The 8,353-nt window shown below is 41.6% G+C and overlaps 1 long non-coding RNA gene across 1 annotated transcript; it reads left to right on the top strand.

Annotated features, from left to right (window-relative positions):
- Nucleotides 1–5,739: 5,739 nt before the first annotated feature.
- Nucleotides 5,740–7,846, top strand: LOC113919217. The gene is made up of 3 exons (XR_003518896.2): nt 5,740–6,563; nt 7,046–7,095; nt 7,636–7,846. It is a non-coding gene; the product is annotated as an uncharacterized LOC113919217 (long non-coding RNA).
- The last annotated feature ends 507 nt before the right edge of the window (nt 7,847–8,353 follow it).

Raw genomic sequence — 8,353 nt, 5'->3', positions numbered from 1 at the left:
CAATTTTGCCACCCAGATTGGCAGCGTCTAGAGCCATGTTTGGTTGTCCTGACCTAAGGGCTGTGGAGACGGCTGTTATTGCCATCTGCTAGGTAGGGGCCAGGGATGCTGCTGAACATCCGACAATGTACAGAATTGCCCCCACCACAAAGAATTATCCAGGCCCACATATCAAAAGTCTGTTGACAAACACTTCTGAAAACATACCGCCTTGGTTAGTCCCCTCCCCACATTGACTCTAGGTTTGGCCTTGTGATTTGCTTTAGCCAATGTGACATCACCAACTCTGACACATGCAGAGGTGTGAAACGTGAATGATTACTGGGGCTTGCTATCTTTGCTGTGTTTGACATTTCAGCCACAGTGTAAGGAAGCCGAGACTTCTTGCTAAGTGCTAGGGACACATGGGTCACCTGCTGCCATTGCCCCAGCTGTCAGTCACATGAGTAAGGCTATCCAAAGCCAATGACCCCCTAGAAGATTCACCAGCGACCGGCAGTCATGTGATTGAACCCAGGCAAAACTAGTAAAAGGACTTCCCAGCTAGAGCATAACCTAAATTGACAAACCACAGTATCATAAGCTGATATATGATTGTTGTTTTAAGACACCTTGTTTGGGGGAAGTTTATTATGAAGCAATTTGCACTCTGGGGGATACAGGTTAATATGCTGTGACCAAAAGACTCAGACAAATGGTAATTTTAAAAAAGAGGTTTTTAGATGGAAGTTCAAGACTCCAACATGTTATCCATCTTTGGGTGCAAGGTGCTTCTGTAGCTCCTGACATCACATCTACATCCCAACCAGCATAAAGGGAGGAAATACAATGGATGTTCAAATGCAACCTTTTTGGGCCTGGACTTGGATGTACTAGATATCATTTCTGCTCATATCCCATTGCTTGAACAAAATCACATTGCCACATCTAGCTGCAAAGGGGGTTGAGCAACAGTGACTTTATTTAGCTGGGGCAACATTCTTTATGCCCAGGAAATATTCCAGTTGAGTAGAAGAAAAGAAGAATGAATACTGGAAAAGAGTTAACTGCCCATAGTTATTTTGAACTTGAAAAAAAAATATTTTAATTCTACGATACGCATGTAGCAGATGAGGTAGTTAGCTGGTAGCCAGAGAAATCCAGAAAATTGCTTCAGTGTTCCATTTCACTTTGCTAATATGACCCTGAGTTTGTTACTATAAAAAAAATTACCTGCTCTTGAATCTATAACACAATTTTTATTACTTTGTGGGAAAAAAATTAGTTTCTATCAAAGTGGAAAATAACACAAGTTTTCATAATGCAAATATTTCTTCCTAATTTCCATTATGAAATCAAAATACTTTCCTAAGGAGACATGCCCAATATGTGGAAGCCTTCAAAGGAAAAACTAGTGCCTGACCTTAGCATCTAGAAGGTTTTGGCATCATTTTCCCATTTTGATCATCTTCTTTCATAAATTTTCCCCTCAATTTTCCAGTCCACATTAAATTCTCAGATGTCTGGGGACCAGATCATAGGACTTGTAGACCCTGGGAAGGGCTTAGCTTTAACTGAGTAATACATTCAACACAAAGTGAAACTAGACAGCATGTAAGTGAGGATGCATGGAAAAAGAAATCTGAATGACTTAGAAACCTAGAAACATCCGTATCCTCCCTCCGTGGAAGGAGTAGATAGGAAACTACACCAAGATAACCAGTTTTCTCTTACAGGATTCTCTGAGAATACCTGTTGGTGAGAATGGGGAGGGACAGTTACTCTTAGGCCTTGCTGACAGGAATGTAAACTGTTCAACCCATGGGGAGAAAAAATTAGCAGAAACTTAGAATGTCAAAAATTCACATCACTTTAATTGATCAATTCTATTTCTAGAATTTATCCTACAAAGATACTTACACATATGTTTTAAGATTATTTCCTGAAGCAAGCTTGTCAAAGGGGAAAAAAGGAGACAACCTAACTATTCACTAGCTTGGGATTTATGACTTAGAATACATAATAGGATATGATGCAGCTGTAAATGAAAAATATATAGTAAAGGATGACTGAAATACTCTGTTCAATTTTAAAAAAACAAGGTATGAAGGCATAGAATGTTATCCATAATGCTGTCACTTGTTTTTAAAGGAAAGAAATGTTTGTAACTAATGAAGTCCTTAGATGGATAAACAAAGTGCTTACTTTTTGAGGGAGATGGGAACCAGGCTAATGTAGGATGGGATGGGAAGGAAAATTTCCAATAAACTGTACTTTTCTACTTTTTGGCATTGGAAACATGTGAAAATATTTCCTCTTTGAAGAAAAGGGTTTTGGTTTTTGTGGGTTGCTTTTGTTTGTTTGTTTGTTTCAGTGAAAAGTACCACCAAACAATGACCTTTCTTGTTGGAGACACTGTGTATTAACGAAGCCTAAGGTTATATTTCTTCACTCTTAATCGTTACATCAGGTTGAGATCTTGGTAATACTCATTCTACTGCTCTTGCAGGCACAACACTTCACTGCAATGTGTTTGGTTCTCCAGCACTCTACCTTCCTCCGGGAGCAGCATCTCCCTGTTTCCAGATGCTCTTTCATTGCCTTTTTGTGACCAAAATCTGCTTTCCCCTTTGTTCTAAATACATTACCCCTGCTCCCGCTCCAAGCCCCGCCTCATCGTAGCTTGACACAAGTCCAGCTCGTCTTTATAGACTCACCTCAAAACTTCACCTGTGGATGGAGCTTGACCCTCCCAGCAGAGTGAGTTTCTTTGGCCCCTTATTCCGAAGGCTCTGGGTTATCTCCATGAGGGCACTGTGTTCTTTGCTTTGGGATTTATCTCTGAACAATGGCTCTGGCCAGTGGACCAAGAGCTCCGCTATAGGGCAGGACTCAGTCTTCTTCCCCACCACACCCCCAGGACCGAGGCCAGTGCCCAGCAGGGGGAAAATACTCAATGACTGTTCGCTGAAAGAATAAATCAACTCTATTACACAGGTGAGGAATTCAAGGCTCAACCAAGATTGACTAACTTGGTAAAGTGACACCCCCATTCACCCATATTTTCTTTTCCAGTTAGAGAAACACTTCAGTGCAAATTAAATCTGTTAAAATGGGAATCTGAAGGAATTGAAAACAAATCGAAAACACATAAAGGACCCAGGTCATAAATGGTGAGCGAGGACCCACAGCCACACTTTCTGACTACAAGCTCAGTGCTTTTCTACTGCGCCAGGCTCTTACCAAAAGTGGGTGTATGTCAGCTGGGTTGACTGGCAGAGGTTTCTTTCTTATTTATTGTTTAGGGCACTTTAACCTTAAGGATTGAACCAGAATACACTCGGGGCAGCATGTTTTCCCACTAATATTTTGCTACAGACACAGCCATGAAACCTCTGGCTTCTGGCCAGTGAACCCCTTCAGGAACCACAATTGCACAATGAGGCAAATGCAATGTGTAAACAAAAGGGCTTAAAACACAGAATGTAGAGAACTCACAGCTGCGTAAAGCAGTAAGAGACTCCAGGCGAGTGTGTCCCCTTGACGGCGTCCTGCGGAAGCAGACTAGGAAGCATGGATCTGGTGGCCACTTGACCCCCGGAAAGCAGCTCACCGACACAACTTGGCAGTATTCCCTGGGGCTGTGCTCATTCCTGGTGGCATCAGGCAGGGTGCCCAGCATCACCCTCTGTATGTGACACAGCAGGGCAAGGTGCCCGAGGGTTAGAGACACAAACATCTGTTGGAGTCACCGAGTTGTTGGTCGCCTGAGTTCACCCGCAGAGAACGTGTCGGGGGAGCCAACGGCTAGGCTGCTTCCAGGATGTGTCCCAACCCTGTGAGGGACACGGCAAGCTCCAGAACCCAAGCCCAAAGGTCAGCCAACATGGAAACAAATGCGAAAGTCTCCCCAGCAGCAGCAGCAAGCAGACCAGGGTTGGGGGCAGAAGCTCAACCCCTCCTACTCAGACTAAGATGCAAAACACCAGGGTTGAGCCAAGCAAATGGCAGCCAAGCAACTGGTAGGAAAGTAAAGAAAAGGTCCATCGTGTTTTTTGGTTTTTTTTAATTTTGTCTTTTCAATAAGTGACAACTTGATGAGTTTTCTTTCACAGAAAATATGGCTTCCAAGAGAAGCTATATGGTTTTATTGTGTGGGTTTTTATGGATTTAGAACATTTCAGGCATGCAAGAGTCCATCAAGGTCACCTCCTCCAGCCCCTGACCCATGGGGCTAGCTCGGGCTTTCTGTTGAGTTAGCGGATGCTCCCCTTTATAACAGAGCCACTGAGCTGTGCAAGAGGCAGGCCCAGCAGGCGTCAGCTAAGGCAGATTAGCTCACCTTACTGGAAGGAACCTAAACTGGAAGGAACCACATTCCTCTGTGGTGAACCACCCAAGTCACTTTGCCATTCAGTGCATTGTTTTGCTTTTTTAAATCATAATTTGTTCCTAATTCACACAATGCCCATGCTTTGATTATGATCTCTGGGCATAATATGATCATTTGAAGGGTAAAAGCAATATGATCAATTTATTTCCAAAATAATCTATTTGCTAATCAGCCAATGAATAAATATGTACTGAGTTTTCAAGGGTGGTTTACTTGGCATTGGCAAATCTAAATGCACTCTTTGGTTCAATCAAGACACCTCAATGTCCATCATTCATGGGTTATTATTGTCTTAGCCCATTTGGACAGCCGTAACAGAATACCATAGACTGGGTGCCTTATAAACCACAGAAATTCACTTCTCATAGTTCTGGAGGCTGGGAAGTCCAAGATCAAGGCGCCAGCAAATTCAGAGTCTGGTAAGAATCCACTTCCTGGTTCATAGATGGCCATCTTCTGGCCGTACCCTCACGAGGCAGAAAGGACAAAGGAGCTCTCTGGGGTCTCTTTTATAAGGGCACTAATTCCATTCTTGAAGGCTCCACCCTCATGACCTAAGCACCTCCCAAAGGCCCTACCTCCAGATACCATCACATTGAGAATTAGGTTTCAACATATGAATTTTGAGAGGACACAAACTTTCCGTCCAGAGCAGGTACTTATGGTTGGCACTGGGGCTATAATGCTGAATAAAAGCCTGCCCCTCCTTCCAGAAAAGTTACAGGCTTGGCAGAAGATGCTTTATCCATCTAATCTAAGAATTCCAAAGGTGGAATAAGTCAGGCTGTAAATTCTTGAAGATTAAAAGTGTTTGCCCTCCCAATGCAATAGCAGGATTTTACTCATTGGGTAATTAAAATTTCTAAATCTCCCCCTCCCAAAAAAAGTACTATATACTAATAGCACTCCTGACATAAGGTGCCAAATCTGGAGCAGAAGCCCAAGGCAGGTCCTAGCTTGCAAAGTTGCTGCGAAGGTAACGCTTGGAACTGGGTACCATGTAATTGTGACGGAAACCCAAAATAGGATTTGACTTGGCTAATGTAACTTTTATTCTAATTGTTCCCCAGCAATTAGATGTATGATCTCTGTATTATGCCACTCAGCAACCATTTCTCCCTGTTCTCTCATTTGTAGAATTCAGGAACTGTCTTCCTGATGGGCCTTTGGCTGTATGATTCTCACTAGCGGAACTAAAATGGAAGAATTATCCTGAAAGATCTCCATGTAGTCTATGGAGACATTCCACTCAGATTTACTAAGTTTCACAGGAAGCTGAGTGTTGGGTTAAGAAAACATATAGGCCAAACATACAATGACATCAGGCCTCCTTCCCTGATGCCAGCCGGGTGTTTGATGTGGTGACATTCTGCAGCCATGTGATGCCAGTGTCAGTTTCATGATTCACATTGTGAACCTTTGGAATGCCGAACCTAAGTGAACAAGCCTCGATTCTACCCAGCTGTATGAGAAACACTATTTGTAAATAGTCTCTCCCCTGTGGTAGTACTTTGGCTTGAAGACAGTTACTCCGCAATTTCGACAGCTCGTTCCATGGTCCACAAAGTGACTATGGTCACAGTTTGCAAGTGCTTTAGCTTCCCTTTCTCGCTGCTAATGAACCGGAAGCAGCATTTATCACAGTCTCCTTATTCTCACATACCTACTTGAAAGAAGGGAATCAGAAGCAATGGCTTCAAGATTTGAAGGCCAAGTTCCCTTCATGGTACCACTTGATCACCCAGATGGAAGAAATCCTTTGAGAGTCCATATGACTGAACCTTTGAATCCAACACACTCTTCAATCATGCAACTGCAAAGAACATTTGGAATGGTAGACCAGCGCCCTTCTCGGAATAAACCGTGAGAAATGCTACTACAGTTTCAATGCTCATTTGATTTTCAGTGACCCGTGTTCAGAAGAGTCACATGTGATAGCATGTGTTTTGAAAATCATTTTCTGATATAGATTCACAAAGGAAAAATGGTGTTGATAAAATCTATTTTGTTTTTGTTTTTTTAAGTAATCTCTACACCCACCATGGGGCTCGAACTCATGACGCCAAGATCAAGAGTCTCCGGCTGCACTGACTGAGCCAGCCTGGTGCACCGATATTATCTATTTTGAATTTAACTTGAGTACAATAGAAAAATTAACAGACATGCCTCATGCAACATCCAAAGGTATCCGGTAAGTCATTTTAATAGAGAAAATAGCGGAGGTCAAAGTTTATAACAATATTTCTGAGGGTTATAGTCTAATTCTTTTATTAACACTCTTAGTCATAATTTCATAACAAGCAAAACGGCAAATAATTTATGCAAATTAGTTCTTTATTGCCTTTCCCCTCGAATATCTATTATTCTCAAAAGACCGGTCAGCTTGATACTTAATTTTTCCCACTTTGAGATGCCTCTCATACACAGGCTTCATACAAAGTAACCAATTTTAAGCATCTGGGAACTTTCAGATGTGATCACAACTGCATACATAAATAGCCACCTGCTATATTGACTGCCTACTTTCTCTGTGCCAAACATTGCATTTAGTGCTTTCCAGACCAGATCTCTCAACCTCACACCAGCCCTGTTATTTTGTATTGTATTGTATTATATTATAATAACCTATAAACTCTATTAGGTTATTATTCTGTTATTCTTCTTGTTTCTCAGATGATGGAACTGAGTCACAGAGGTTTTAACAAGCTCTCCATAGTCTGACAGTAAGTAGATGGCAGAGTCGGGATTGAGACTGAGTTTTAAGTGGCTGTCAGATGTCCAAACATTCGGTTAACCCCTACCCTAATCTGATCTCCTCGGAAAGAGGTCACTTGGTAAAGGCACTTTCTTTGCCCTCCCGTTTCTCCTGGGGCAAAGAATATCATGCTACTCTGTTTAATTTGTCTCACAGTGGCTGAGAGATTGGGATTTGGTAAAAAAGACAAATGACACTTTGAACCCGGGAAAGTCGAGTTGGGGCTGCTGCCGCGGTAACTGACCAGGAGAATTTCCTGATAGTTAAGAAAATGCTGGAGCGAGAGAAAGGTCCCTGCAGGTTAGCAGGCTTGCCTAAGATGAAGCAAGATTTTTTTAAGTCACAAAGTTGAAGCTACGTCCTAATCACAGAGACTATTTTCAATGTGTTCAATATTTTAGTGCATTCTGAATTTGACTATATCCCTGGTGGACATGAGCTGTATAAGCTACATGAAACTACATAATGAGTGTGACTAAATCTTTGTCTGGTTGTCTTTATTTTTCAGATGAGAAACACAATAGAAGAGTCCAAAGGTAAATTAAATAACATTGAGCAGTTCTCTCAATTGTCTGCAAATTGTCTGCAATTGTCTGCAAATCTCAAACTGTTCAGGAAAAAAAAAGTCTGTTTAAATTTTATTTAAAGAGTCAACTGCAATCTCACCACCCAGAGCAAACATGTTAATGTATTAGTGCCTGTATTTAGAAATGTTTTGTCTATGCATAAATTTCCTTTTATTAAAAAAAAAGGGATCAAACTATTTTGGACTATGTTTTATTCTTTTTAACAATAAATGATGAACACTGTGTCGAGAAATATTTTTCTGTGGTTGCATATGCATATGACTGAATTTATTTCATTACTGCTTCACGGTTAGACTTTTAGTTGTTTCCATTTTTTTTTTTTTTTTTTTTTAGAGCGAGAGACCACAGGGGTTAGGGGGGGGTAGAGGGGGGAAAGGGCAGAGAGAAAGAAAGGGAGAGAGAGAGAGTCTTAAGCAGACTCCATGCTGAGCATGGAGCCCTGACACAGGGTTCGATCTCATGACCCTGAGATCATGACCTGAGCCAAAACCAAGAGTCAGATGCTTAACTGATTGAGCCACCCAGGCACCCCTGTTTCCCATTTTTTAATACGAATAAACAACATTGTTTTACAAAATGGAATCATGTCACACATGGTGTCTTATAGTCTGTTTATGTCACTCACAGTACATTCATTGT

This window comes from Zalophus californianus, chromosome 3 (genome assembly GCF_009762305.2).
Source record: "Zalophus californianus isolate mZalCal1 chromosome 3, mZalCal1.pri.v2, whole genome shotgun sequence".
Lineage (NCBI taxonomy): Eukaryota > Metazoa > Chordata > Mammalia > Carnivora > Otariidae > Zalophus > Zalophus californianus.
This window is presented reverse-complemented; position numbering and strand designations above follow the sequence as displayed.